The sequence below is a fragment of the Aedes aegypti genome, chromosome 2 (assembly GCF_002204515.2).
Source record: "Aedes aegypti strain LVP_AGWG chromosome 2, AaegL5.0 Primary Assembly, whole genome shotgun sequence".
In the NCBI taxonomy this organism is placed as follows: Eukaryota; Metazoa; Arthropoda; class Insecta; order Diptera; family Culicidae; genus Aedes; species Aedes aegypti.
In genome coordinates, this window is record NC_035108.1 from 142,928,843 (window position 1) to 142,944,253 (window position 15,411).

The following is a 15,411-nucleotide window of genomic DNA, read 5'->3' on the forward strand; positions in this document are numbered from 1 at the left end:
GTTGTTTTTCAAATAATCACTTATTTTCTCTCTCGGGAATCTCACTTACACTAGTAAAACGGGGGTCCATTACGCAATGTCCGGATCTGAAAACACTGGCTCAAAATCCCGGACAGTGTTTCTGCACATCGATAAATGTATATTTCCAATTTATTTAATGATAGTGGAGTCACCGAACTTACAAAATATCTTCTTTCGAACAGTTTTGGATGAAAATTCTATAACGATATATTTTACCAACTTTTACTTCAAACAAACGTTGTTCGCGCGTTCATCGATCGTTCGACTCGAGTTGAAGTTAAATCGCTACGTAATGACATCGAACATGAACAAATAATTTGTTTTTATTTTTATAAATTATTTAGCAGTGGTTACTAGATTAGAAATAAATGTAAAATGATCAGCATTGTTCAATTAAAAGGGGATGAATGAAAACAAGACATATAACCAATTAATTTTAACTGTAATTAATTAATATAATTAAAGTGTCCGGATATCGGTACCGTCCGGATTTTGATTCACCACGGTAATTTGAAGACGAACTCGACGACACGAGCAACGTGGTCTTCTAATGCCGGTACCGACGCGTGCCTAATCGATTATTCGGCTATCGATATTTAGGTGTTAGAAAGTCTGGAAGAGATATCTACATTCAAATCTTACTTTATTAAACATTTGTTGACAACTAATTCAGTTCGCTAACAAGCCCTCTTCATACTCCACACCTTCATCAGCCTTAAAGTTACCAATTAAAAGATCGTTTACATCTATCCTAAGACATCCACAAACCGTCCTGCTTGATCTATTCCAGCAAGTGCTCTTCAGTCATTCGATCCTCACGCAGCATGCTTAAAGTGCCATGAAACCGTTCATTAAATGGGAAATATCGTATACTTTGAACTCATACCCATATATAAAGAAACGAACCCTCCTTATGCTTCACACACAGGCCGGATGCGAGAAACGCACAAGTCGGTGCATAATAAAAAAAATTACCATGTGAAAAAAAACTTCCAACAACTCGATGAACGACTCACCGTCACGTCGTCGCAACGCACCTACTTGTTATGAGCGAAAGAAATCTTAAGTAACATTTAATTCAAACTAATTATAAACATATTTTCCGTGGAACCCCGCACCGTCGACCGTCTCACTTTGTAACACAATCTACCCCCGCTCCCTTTTAAAGCCATTGCATTCTTCTGAAGTCAGCTGATCGCGCTGTCTCTCGGCTGAACGGATTCACTTACTTCTCGGTATCTCGTCATAGCTCTGCGCAGCAATGACACCAGATCTTCAATCTCCGGAGAATGGCTTCATCTCTCGTCGTCGTCGTCAGCAGAGCTATAATTAGGCCCGGTAGATTTCCCACTATGCTACGGAGGAGACTTTGGCAGACGAATTCATCGCCCTTGGATTTCACGCACCCCTGTCGACACCACTCGATCGTCCAGGCAGTGCCATGTTTCGGAAACCGATATTATTTATTAGCCGTGAAAGTACAAAGTGTCTCGCAGCTTGCGGTCGATCGACAGAGCCGTCCGCTGTAGATCTTCCCCGAAATCCACTTGATCCACCACACGGTGGAGTGGCTGTTGTTGTTGTTTATGTCTACTTGGAAGCCAGAAACACTACCGATCGAGATCAATTTTGTTGCATAACTACGTAGTCGTCAGCTGTGTCACCCGCCGCGGTTGGTTCGCAGCATGTTGCTGCTATCGAACAAGACGGGGTGTCAGCCGTTATGGAATATTGAATGGAATTGTGATGATCGACAGATGTGTTCGCACATTGGGTCATGATGGTGGGAAAATTTTGGAAGGTTAAGAGTCGACTAGCATGAATATGTTCAGCTGTCAAAAATTAGTTTTAAGGAGTAGTACAATTTAGAGTCGCATCCATAAAAAAAAATGTGGAACAAATTTACTTTCGTAAACTCTGCATTTGGTGGCTAGAACTAATAGGTTTAGGTCCAGGGTTGATGGAGAAGGATTCTCTCCATTCTACGTAGATTCTACGCAGTGAATTACGCCAAATAAGCCTGCTTAAGTGGGGACGCAATACATAGAAGAAGAAGTAGACAGAGAATAATAATAATAATAATAATAATTAGGAATATGTAATAACATAAGAAGAGGAAAAAGATATCTTCCAATAAGTTCAACAGTTCAAACCAAATTATCAAAACAAAAACCCTTTAGAACCTAATCGGTAGCCACTTCTCCAACCTGTCAGCTTTCCTAATTGAATTGTCCACCCGGTAGCTCCGCTGGGTCATCAACGACACTCTACCATCACCACCAGCAAAAGGTACCTTGTCAAACCCAATCCAAATAATTGAGTGCCCCCGTTCGTCAAGCAACGCATGTGTCACCACCAGATTCCCAGAACCAGATCGGCTATCGAGTGAACTCGCTCGCCCCTTCCGTCATAATTGTCCATCCCAAGCAGCTTGTCAAACACGATATCATCACGCACAGCGCAGCAAGAAGCAGCCAAGCAGAGTTCTCGGTATGTTTTGTTGCAGCAAGCAAGCAAGCAAGCAACAACATAACAACAAGTTTTGCTCAGTGCGGCGGTGCATATTCATTTGAAACTAAATAAACATATGATTTGATACGTAATTAAACGAGTGTACCGACGACGACGGACGACGACGAGTCATCATCGTGAGCAGCTTGATATACACCATACTGTGCAAATAAGATCGACATTAATTGCCTTGCTGCTGCTGCTCGCGATGCAAACTTGCACTATCAACTTCGTCTTCCTACAGTGCCGGGCAAAAGTCTGAGTCTGAGTCTCTAAAAACATACAATATGTATGTTTCAAGGGAACGTCCTCAAACTTTTGCAAGACAGTGTAGCTGCTACTCTGCCGCTGCTGCTGCTGCTGCTGCTGTTTGCTCCTATTAGGCAAGCAAGATAAAAGCCTGGCAGCATGACAGCATTTATGCACTTTGCTGCACCGCTGAGTTCACGCTCGTTTCGTTTCGTTCTCCGCCCCGTTGAAATTAAAATTAATAAAAACAAGCACTGAAACGAATGTATATGCGCGCGCTCTAGTGCTGACATGCCCCCACCCTTCCCCCCTTTGCTGGCTTCGAGAGTCTCCGGAACGGGGAGGAAAACTCCCATGGAGCAATTAAAACGAAGTGTTTATCAGTGTTAATACGGATGAGATACATATAAATTGGTAAGGGACGCAGCGAAGAACATTCAATGGAGGGGGGCGGAGGTAGATCTGAACGGAATGAAACAGGAACATCCGAAGAAAATAAACATTACATTAAATGAGGCTGCTGCTTCGGATCCGGGAAACTTGGTTGAAGGGGGGAAGAGGTCAGTAAACGTTGATTAATATTACATCGTGCACATGGCTTGTGCAGTGCTGACAATGGGCGTAGTCAAAGAGGGGCAATTGCTCCCACCCCCTTTTGCTGAATTTTGCTGAAGCAAATTATTTTGCTGAAGCAAATTATTTTACTCGACTTATTTTTTATTTGTATGTAGTTCTTGAGATATATTTTTTGAAAATAAAAAATCAGTCATTTTTCATCGGTACACACTGTAGGTCTCAGCGCATTAGATTTTTTATTATAAAAAAACATAGCTTTTGAACAGCTCAACCGATTTCCAATCTTTTTTATGGAATGTGTTGATAAGGAGCTAAATAGCAAAGGTGACCCACTAGATCGGTTTTTCATGGAATGGCTGAATTCGTAGTGTATTTTTACATTTAAGCTTAAAAATATAATGATTAAAAAATGAACACATTAAGCGGTACAAAGAAATAGAGGAAACAAGTTGGATGTAGATAAATTTGTCTTCTGCTTATTCGAGGACCTATTTCAATCTTTTGATTTTCAGGAATTCTAAATTCTGTGAGTAATCTTCAACATTATTTCTCAACGAATTGCAGAATGTATGTACTCATAGATTTATGAAGGACATTCTTAAGCAATTTTTGGAGGTTGTCTCAGATATATCGTTCAGGAAAACTTCAATGTAATCCTGGAAGCAATTGAAAAAGTCACTTAAGGATTTTGGATAGAATTTACGGAGTAACTATTGTTATGGAATATCTATTGTCATAGAAAATAACCAAAACTAATATCTTAAGAAATAGTTTGGGAAAAAAACAAGAAAAAAAGTTGAAGTTTGGAACCAATAATTCTTGATTTTATTCGTGGAAAACATAGGAAGTGTTATTTCCATAAATACAAATACAAAATATAAGGAGAAACCTTTTGACAAATTCCTGGATGTAACGTTCAACCTTCAAAAACAAACCTAGTGAAATCCTCGAAAAAATGCTGGAGAAATTCATGGAACAGTTTTTAGAGAAATTTTTGCAAACAATTCCTAAAATGAAATTCATTAACATGGTCTTATATTGTGTTCTTCGACCTTTTGTCCTTTCGACTTTTTGTCCTTCGTCCATTGGTCATAGTTTCTGTAATCAGTTTTCTGCTATGGAATGACACAGTAATTAAAAAAGTGACCGGAACGAACTTTACCAGTTCTTTTAGAAGTTTCTTCAAATGTTTCCTCTAATTTTTTTAATGGAATTGCACCTAACAGAATTTGCTGAGTTTTTCAAATCCTCGATCAGAAATTCCACTAGGAGAATACTTCAAACTCTGACGTTGGTACAGATTTCATCAGAAATTCCTTCAGAGATTGTTCAAAAATTCTTTCAAAAAATAACCCAGGGATTTTTCCAGTAATTTGCTTTAAGAAGGTTTGTGTTAGTATTCTGGTAATAATAAATCTTCGAGCTGTTAAGTAGAATACCTATAAGTAGATGAAAAAAACGAATTTAGTACTATACCATTTAATTCCACTAGAGTTTGTATCCTTTGACAGATACGCGTATTTCGACCTCAACTGTAAGGCCGTTTTCAGTGTCGTGTACTAGACTCCTGATAAGTTTTTAGATAATTGGAATTATAAGGAATTTTCCCTGAAAAGTTTTCCAAGCAAAACTGCTCATATTGAACTAGTATTTCTTTGGGTATTCCTCTAAGTGATATTAGCTTTTTAGTCCGAAGCTTATCGCATAGATTTCTCTCGGAACAAATCTTGTGTTTACTTCAAACATATGAAAACTGGTGTTATTCCTAGCAGGGGATATCTGAAAACTCAGGGATGTGCAAAAAACTCCGAAATTATTTGTGCGTCTCCCATTCTTTGCGAGTAAACTCAAAAGACAATCTCTACTCTTTCAATCTCTTTCGCTCAGCACAAAAAAATACTCCAGGAAGATTTCAGCAAGGTATGCTTTGAAGGCGAACAAGCTCAATAAGTGCTCAGCAGAAACTTATATTTGTGTATCTTTGGTGGAGTCAGAAATATAAAGTGGTATCAAATTTTGTTCATCGTGTTCGAGAGCTTCGACAGTCACTTATTAGTGAAATGAATTCAAGTGGAATTTTTAACGCGTGTACGAAAAGCAAAGAGCAAAAATGAGACAACTCGATGCCACGCAGTCCATCGCACATTGCGAGTCAACCGGGGTGCAGCGCCAAAAAATAACTCGCGTGCGTCTCTTTCGAATTTAAGGAGTTTTGTCAAATGCTTAATTGGGATTTTTTCTGTTATTTAATTATGAACAATTCCAAAAACACCAAAAAAATATCAACGGAAACTTCAAACAAATATTGGAAAATAATTCTTCCCGCATTCCACAAATTACAGCAAAACATATTTAAAAATGAAACAATGCACAATCCCTTGACGGAGTTCCAGAATACTGTTCTGAAGTAATTAAAAAAAAGAAGAAACTTTTGGATAAATTTGTAAAGATTATGTGGAAATCTCTGGATTAGGAGGTCATGTAAGGAATTTCCTAAATCATCTTTAAAACTGTCGTTTCGGCTGTCTTTAAAGTTGTCATTTAGAAGATGTTTATAAGGAAATCCTCCTCTGTGCGAATTTCGATGATCTGAGGGAAATTCTTGGATTTTTTAGTAGGTTCTGATGTAAATTTTCAAAGAATCTCGGAAAGTACGCTCCAAACAGGATCCTTAAAGGTCTTTAATGGTGAAAAAATTGGAGAAATCCTTAGATAATTCTGTGATAAATTCAGAAATCTTGATAGAATTCAAGTTATGTTTATGGAAGAGTCGTTGAAAATTACCAGGAGCAATGTTTGAATCAATATCATGAAGAAAACAGTAGAAGAAGGTAGATGATGTCTTGAAATAAAAACTATGGGTATTATTTCTGAAGAACATCGATAACATCCATCCCTGTAACAATCTTTAAGATGAACACAAGTATTGGTCCAGAAAGTATTATAAATAAAAATATTTAAAGAAATCTTTTGGATAAATTCCCACATTGGATACGCATGGAATCCTCAATTTTCTTTTTCGAGAAATCTTTGAAGTAGAAGAATTGTCACAAAAAAACTTAGTATAACACTCAAGAAACTTATACCTTGAAGTAATAAATTAGATAAATAGATTAAGGAAATTGCAGTAAAAACCTTTGAATTTCTACAAGTATTATTCAAAGAGTTTTGCGATTTTTTTCTCAAAGAACCTGACACAAATTCTTTAAGATTTTTTTTCAGGTTTCCTGTAATTATTCACCCAGAATTATTTTTCATCTATTTCTCAGGAGGTACCCCGAAAAATAACAGAAAAATAATCCAGAGTGAATGCTTATAGGAAACCCGAAAAAAAATCTGAAAGAATTTTTGTCAGGTTCTTTGAAAAAAATAAATCGAAAAACTCTTTTAATAATACTTGTAGAAATTCAAAGGTTTTTTCTGCAATTTCCCGAATCTATTTATCTAATTTATTACTTCAAGATATAAACTTCTTGAGTTTTCTTCTACTTCAAAGATTTGAAAAAATCTTTGAAAAAAAAATAAAAAAAAACTCTTTGAATAATACCTGTAGAAATCGGAAATCATTTCTGGCTGCTTCACAACACCGCAACCAATCTTCGAAAAATTTCCAATCCGGAATTTTACAATCCTACAAATGGACCCGTTATTCAGTCTATACATTGAACTTAGACGCTTTGTGGGCTCCACTTTTCTCACAGTACAAAACTTTTCAGATGGACCTATCTTGCATTGATAGTTTCGCTTCTTTCTCGCTTTTTTAATTATAACAGCTTTTGGAGAGCTTTTCACTATGGATCAAAAGACAATGTCCTTGGCTAACATACACAAAAAACGCAACAGTGGAGGTTAATGTGGCTCAGTTATTGATTAAAGAGAAGGTAAACAAAAACTATCTTTGATTATTCAATATTAGATAGGTCCCTTTGAAAAGTTACCCGAGATATTTTTCATATGTTAACGTTTCTTTCAAAACAGATGCTGAGACTTTGTATGATGATCATGGATTGAATTTGGAGAAAATTGAGCGAATCTCTCACTTATCGCTCTCTTTAACAATCATGATCCGCTACACATCATGAGAGTCTGTTTATCCCCTTCTGCGACAGCTCTGATTAGATCGATGGGATAACAGTGTATGATGAAGCCTATCCTATCAAGCTTCAAACCTGAGAGACAGTATTGCTATCGAGTGTTTTCGGATTGTTTATCGCGTCTGTTAATGAAACAGCTACTCCCAATGCAAAGGAAAATAAGAGAGAGAGAGAAATGAGTTTTATCATCGCTCTCTCTTTGGGGACCTCGTTCGCTGTTGTTATTAATCAAACATGTTACAACTTGCGAAACACTGCTAATCATGAACCGATACAGATGTGATATTTTTCTTCGACTGCTTTGATCTTGCTTCGAAACCCAATGAGAACGAATTCTGCAAAACCTGATAATGATCGTTTTTGAATCAAGCGCTCGTCTTCACCCTTATGGATATCCTTGCTTCTCTTATGGTACTGACTTGGTTCGATATCGAACGGAGCTGTTAAAAAGTCTGTATTCTCATCAAAGTTCTCTTCCTGCTTGATTCAACACTTCCGATTGGCACTTTCAGGAGCTCAAATTCAAAAAAGATTCACTAAATTTTAGTTCAAAGAAATTTGCATCAATTGCGTTTAATGAGCAGCAACTTAATCTAATTGCCCCATCTCAAGACATTCCCAAAACATCTAAACCGCACTGCAACGCTCCAGAAGTGATGTTCTGCACAAATTCAAACTGCATCCCATCTTTCCCTGCACAAAGTCTTTTAGCAGCAGCATCTCTGACTGAAGCTGCAACCAGAAGCGATAACGTGCACTCGTACTGCAACATATGTGCTCACGTTTCTCGTGTATGTACTTCGGGACTCGTATTGGCTGCACTTTAAATTATGTTGGCATATCAAGCTGCCTCTTCTGCACACTATCCCCACAATCAGACTTGAAGAGAGAGAATCCGGAATCATCGCAGCCTGCAGCAGTCCTTGGTCACGAAAGGTTGGTAGAGGGGCTTGAAGCACCATTCGTTGCCCATCGTCTCCATAGTCATCGTCTTTTGGTGTAGGTTACCCGAGCAGAAACGAATAATTCGAACCAATCAACTTCAGTATTAAACGAGAATTACCCGGGTATCGAGCCTAACCTCTTATAAAAGTTAATGTAGGGCTACTTAAAAGCTTATTAGCATTATATTAGTCGTATACGAACATTTTGGCTTATTGATTACCTGGTTAGGTATTATTCAGTAGTCCAGGTATTGTCCAATCCTCAATTTGAAGTGGCTCGGTAGCTTTATTGGTAAAGCACCCGTCTAGCATACGATTTTTTTCATGATTTCACTCATAATTTATCCATTTATTCATGCGAAGTGAGTAATTTTAATTAGTTCGGAATTATGATGGAATTGAAAATAATGTTAAAAACAATTAAAAATACCTTATAAAGTATTCGAATGCTATTGAGTGCTGACTGAAGTATTGAATTATTCTTGAAAAATTACACGTTTTAAGAAAATTCAGCATGAATTGCGTAGGTATTACAATGCCTGATCAAATTATGCAATATTTTTTCGTAAAATATTATGATAGAAGTTATCTGATATAGAACACCTTATTTTAGTATTTGGTAGAAACTTTCTTCTGCTCGGGTATCTATCCCGTTCAGTGTCAGCAGCAAGTTAGTGAACGAAAATGATCGCAAAGGAGAGTCGAAGATCCGACAGAAGGTTAGCGGCGATTGGTGCGATCATATGTGCAAATTAAAAGCGAAAATCCTCCGTGGTCCAAACGAGGAACGACCACCACACCACTCCGCCACCATATGATGAAGATGTTCAACGACGACGATCATCTGATCTGGTGGAAAGTGTGTGTGACTGACTGTGTCTTCTTCCGTCGTTGCAACAGATGAGTTTGGAGGAAAATGCTCACCTATGGATGACCGAGTAACTGAGTTTTGGGACAGTTCGAGGGTAATTTGCGAAATAAGAAACAGAAGGCAACGGGTCATGATGACCTTGTTGCATGATGGTGCGATGTTATAATTACCGAATCGCTGATGAGAACGATTAAACGGTAATGATCTAATGATGATTCATCAAACAGAACCAATGAAAACAATATCATATTGGAGGTTTTCGATCGAAGATTTGATGTAACTCTTGACTGCGTTAATTGCTTTCTGAACCTCTAGACCCAACTTATCAATTATCGGCTCCGCTATGCCTAATGGTGCTTGAGCCTTTATTTAAACGTAGAGTAAAAAAAACTAATCAAATTTGTTATCTGATGTAAATGATACTCGTTTTTGATCACAATTTTCAAACAAATTCAAGTTTTGAATATTTCAAACATTTTGAAAATTTTTAGATAACTTAAAAATTTTAAAATTTTCAAAATTTTCAAGATCTTCAAAATTTTTAGAATCTATAGAATCTTTAGAATCTTTAGAATCTTTAGAATCTTCAGAATCTTCAGAATCTTCAGAATCTTCAGAATCTTCAGAATCTTCAGAATCTTCAGAATCTTCAAAATCTTCAGAATCTTCAAAATCTTCAAAATTTTCAGAATCTTCATAATTTTAATAACCTAATTTTAAAGTTTTCCGCCGCATGCAGATATAATTTAATGAATTCAGTCACTTGACTTGTTTCGACAGAATCATTAATCAAACGTGAAATCCTTTGAAGTGAAGCAGCGTCAGCTGGGTTTCCTGTTTTCTATTAAAGTTCTTCAAACGACATCGTGCCTTTAACCACAAAGTTCTTTTCCAAAATCAATAACTCAGCCAGTACCTTAACGTTCCCCTCCATCCTGATACGCAACCGTCAACCGAAACACGCAGAACCGAAGAAATACGACCAGACCCAGCGAGGCAGATTGAAAAACAGTTGAAATTTAAAAATAAATTTATCATTTTAATTTAGATAAATGGCTCCACGGAATGTCATGCCATAACCGATGCCGACGGATTCTCAAACTCCCCCCTCCCCATCCCTCCTAGACAGGACTTGGACCGGAGAAGGTTGCATAACCTCACTTTTGCTGACCATGTCGTCTTTGGTTCGGCGGAGGAAAAACTTCTTCCAAATTTTTGCCACCGTCATCGCCTTTTATTTGGTCCACCAAAACGACGAAGACGCCCGCCCTGAGACATGTGTGGCTCCACCAGAACGAAAAAAAAGGATGAAAAATCATCTGTTTACATGGTGTTTTACATAAATGTGAATCTGATTAAATTAAAGAAGTCATCATTTGGGATTGCCGAGCGCCGAGGTGACGGCAGTGGGTGCATAATGAGCTGGAACAAAAGCGACCCGCTGGAGATGGAAATTTTTCGCGCTAGGGTAGGTGCATCAGTGTTATTTCCATTTTATAGTAAATTGTTTTTCAAAAAACAATCAATTGACATTTGAATGATGAAGAATTAAGAAACACTTTGCCGAGTTTAGAAAAACCATGCCGAATTTAAGAATACAATACCGAGTTTAGAAACACTATGCCGAATTTAAAAACACTTTGCCGAATTTAGAAACGCTAAGCCGAATTTAGAAACACTATGATCGAAAGAGATAAAATTTTAAAGAAAATGTTTTGTTATTTTCTTATCAATTTTTTAGATTTATGCAAGTATTGCCAATTAGTTGAAAACTATTGAGTGTATACAAAAGGATTTTGACAATTTCCATTGTCAAACGTATTTCAATTCAAGGTTGACAAATTATGTTACTATGGAAAAAACCGGTGCATCTACCCTATTCCTGTCTTCGAAATGGGGCGAGTTTTCCGAAGACGACGACGTTCGGTGGTGGCGTCTGGTTGCCAGATGAGATTGATTTCCCGAGCATACGAAGTTTTCACCCAAAAACGGGGCTGACTTTTTGTGAAGAAGCGTGCGTTCGGAAGGGGGAACGAGAAGCGATTTTTGAAAGGGTCATAAATTGCTGTCACGCGGCGTCTTGCAGCCAGAAGATATGGGTGACGACGAAGCTGGCTAAGATTTTACGTAAGAAACAATCAAAACGGATGCTAATTTTTGTCAGACATTGAGTAATGGAAATGACTGATATACTCTCAGCTAAGGCAAGCACCCATCGGGTGATGGGTTTTATGGTTATGAATTCATTTTTATATTTCATTCACTAGTGGGGGTCCAGTGATTGGAAACATGTGTGCGCAAGATATGCCTGTCGGGTTCGCTAGTTACTTTTTGGGAAATCGGTTTATTTTGGATCACAACAAACATTTGGAAGGCGTAACGGGCGGTTTATGGAGGATTTCAGCTGTGTGGAGTGATGATTTTTGACAGATGTGTGATTCGGCTGATGGTTACGATGGAGGGTTTTATTATGATTGTGATATGTTTCAAATTTAAACGAGGTTAATCATGAATCTCAAATTCGGTACTAAGTTGTGCTATTAAGTTTTAAGTTGTATAAATGAGTCAATAAACAATCAGCGCTAGAGCGTTTTAGGAATGAGAGATACGTTATGAATAATTTCCTTAACAGTTCAGTTGTTACGCTGCACAGTTGTTCTACATGTTCTACGAAGCGGTAATACATTGTCTTTTAGGATATTCAATAAAAAAAAATCAGAAAAAGTAAAAGTATTGTATTTTGTACCACACTGGTGGGAAAACCTCGCTTGTCGTACACAGCACCAGCGTGGTAGTTCTGACGGTGACCAAAACAGCGACAAATGGAAGCTTAATTAAAGTTGTAATGACTTGCCTTGTCTATTCCCAAAGTGATGAATATCGACGTCATTTACCTGGAAAAGAGAAAGAAAACCAACATTAGTACTCAATACCACACCGGTGCATAATTGATGCTCTAGTCATTAGTCCTACCGGGAAAAACCGAACAATACATTTCGTATCTGACCTGGTCGAACTACAACTCCAAGTCTGCCGGAGGCCATCCGAACCGGAACATGTTAATTAAAACCCATCATCTGGCTCTGGTTCTGGTTCCGGGCGCCATCAGGCGGTTTCTCCCACAAAACCACGTGTCAAAATTACCAAATACCCTCAGGCGACCAGGTATCGACCTCCACCCCCCAAATCCGGCTTTTCCAAAAACTCAAAATACCTCCCACCCCCCCATAGAAAAACTGCGCTCGTCCAACAGAGCGAGATAAGCCACCGCCCCCCAAAACTTTCCTTTTCAACTATAACAAACCAAACAAGCTTCCCTCGGAAAACTTTCATGACCCGGTGGAACATCAGTGCAGAAGCAGCTTTTTCCTCGCCTGGCTTTGTTGTGTTAATCGGAGATCTTTCTCAATCCTTTGGAGCGCGGGAGCAAGCCCGCAGCCGAAAACAATAGCCCCCCAACCAGCCGACGACGACTTGAAGATGAAGAAGAATACAGCGAGACTCTACTACCGTTACGCTTATCAAAACGACAGCAACCCAATTATATTGACTACGCATCCGCGCGGGTTGAAGGGGGAGGAGGAACGCAATGCGATATCCTTTCCCAGTGGAGTTCATGGAGAATGGTTGTGATTCTGCCAGATGAGAACAAGTATTGGAATTGCCTGCAAAAGGGTTAAGAGCAATTGTATAAAACTGTAATGCTAACTCGTCCAGATAGTGCAGTAACTCCTTTAATGATTCTTCAAAAATTTCACCAAGACACACGTCAGATTTTTTTTCAGAAATTCTTCCAATGACATCTCCAGAGACTTCTTTAAGAATTCTTTCACAGATGTTTTAGAGAATTTTCCATCGATTCACTCAGGAATTCTTCCAGAAGTTTCTTCAGGTATTTTTCAAGGATCTCTAGGGACATATTGCCAGGAAATAACTCAAGAATACTTATTTGGCACTCCAGTGTTTCCTTGAAGGATTTCTCAAAAGATATCACCAAGAAATAACAAAGATATTCTCCACAAATTCCTCAGAGGAGACATGCAGACACTTCTCCAGACATTTCTCCACGGATTCGATCTGAAATTCCTCCGATGATTCTCATAGAGATTTGTCCAGGGTTCAACGAAGGATTCCTCCAGGATTTCCTTCTGCAGTTTCTCTAGAAATTCCATTAAAAAATCGTTCAGGGTTTCTTCAGAAATTTCTCAAGGGAAATTTCGCAGCCATATAATTCCTTCCGGCCTTCCTTAACCGAGTGGTTAGAGTCCGCGGCTACAAAGCAAAGCCATGCTGAAGGTATCTGGGTTCGATTCCCGCTCGGTCCAGGATCTTTTCGTAATGGAAATTTCCTTGACTTCCTTGAGTATCATCGTACCTGCCACACGATATACGAATGCGAAAATGGCAAGTTTGGCAAAGAAAGCTCTCAGTTAGCAACTGTAAAAGTGCTCATAAGAACACTAAGCTGAGAAGCAGGCTCTGTCTCAGTGAGGACGTAATGCCAAGAAGAAGAAGATAATTCATCGATTCTTTCAAAAACTGGTCCAAGGTTTTCAGTAATTCTTTAAAAAAAATACCTTGACATATTTCATACATTTTCCCAATAATTTTCCAAGAATTCCTCCAGAGACTCCTTTTCCGAGCTAAGTCGGATAACAGGTTGATATCATAATGATAACAACTTTTATTATCGCTGTTATCATTTTGATATTATGTTCTCAATGATAACCGAATAATAACAAAATTAGTTATCACTGTATCCGTGACAGACATTTTTGATAACAGGTTGATAACAAAATATGTTATCACACATTTTTTCCATAACATTTTTAAACGCGTGAAATTGATTTTTCGTCACACCAAATTTTGAAAAAATATTTGAAGCTTAACTTAAATCCAAAACATTCATCCCTCAAAATTTTTCCTTGATTCATGATAATAAAACTAAAAAAAAAATTGATGATGCAAATTTAGTTATCAACTTGAACTCAGTGATAACATAATTTACTATAACTGTGTTATTCGGCAAACATATTTGAGTTCTCATTTTTGTTATGTTGGCTGTTAATTCAACCAAGGTGATAACAAAATCAGTTATCAAATGATGATAACTAGGTAACAATATTTGTTATCATTTTGCTATTTAATTTTGCTCGGGTTCCGAATCCTTCCACAAATTTCTCCAGAGATTCCTCCAGGTTTTCATCAGGAAATCCTGCAATTTCTCGAGGCAGATTTTTTTCATGAATTCTTATAGTACAGTTACTAGTAAGTTCAGCGATTTTTCAAGGAATTGCTTTAGGCGAATTTCACTGCCCTATAACTTAGAGATTTTTTCAAAAATTCTTCGACGGATTTCAATAATTCCTGCTTACATTTCACGTTGATATAATTCAGATATTTTCCCGAAATTTATCTAAGCATTCTTTCGAGTATTCCCCATGGAACTACTCTAGAATTTCACAAGGGATTCCTCCAGACATTCTTCCAAGATTTACCCCTTCAATTTTCCCAGGGATTCCTTAAAAGGATCATCCAGGCATTTCTCCTGGAATTTTTTCAGTGATTCCCTCAGGAATTTCTCAAAAATCTACTTCAAATATATCTTGAAGAATTTTTTCTAAGATTCTAGAGATTCAGAAAATAAGAGATATTTTCGAGATTTTTTCCGGGCATTTCTTTAAGGCTATCTTCAAAGAACGCACCAAGAAATAATGACAATTTAACCCACCCGGAATTCCTCCAGAGAATACCCCAGAAATTCTGCCACAGATTCATCCAGGGAATCTTCCTAAAATTTCCATGGAGATTCTGCTAGGGATTCACCAATGCTTCTTCCAGGAATTCCTCATGCAAATGTTTCCAGAGATACCTCCACAGTATTCTTCGAGGAAGTCTGTCAGGGAATGGAATTTCTCTAGGGATATTTCAGCACGAAATAATTCAAAGATTGATCCGAAAACTCCTCTAAGAATTTCAGTTATTCTTTCACCTAGACCAAGACATAATTCAGATATTTTATAGAAATTTCTAAACGGTTTCTTCCAAATTTCTCCGAGAATTCCGCTAGAGCTCCCCAAAGATTCCTCCATGGTTCCCATCTGCAAGTTTGCCCATCTCTGTTTTGCAATTGCTCTAAAGAATT

General features: G+C 37.9%; 1 protein-coding gene across 1 annotated transcript in view; it reads right to left on the reverse strand.

Annotated features, from left to right (window-relative positions):
• The window catches only part of LOC5575426 (uncharacterized protein DDB_G0271670), a 355,154-nt gene that overhangs the window by 182,803 nt on the left and 156,940 nt on the right, over positions 1 to 15,411 (reverse strand). The gene's annotated exons all lie outside the window — the stretch shown is intronic.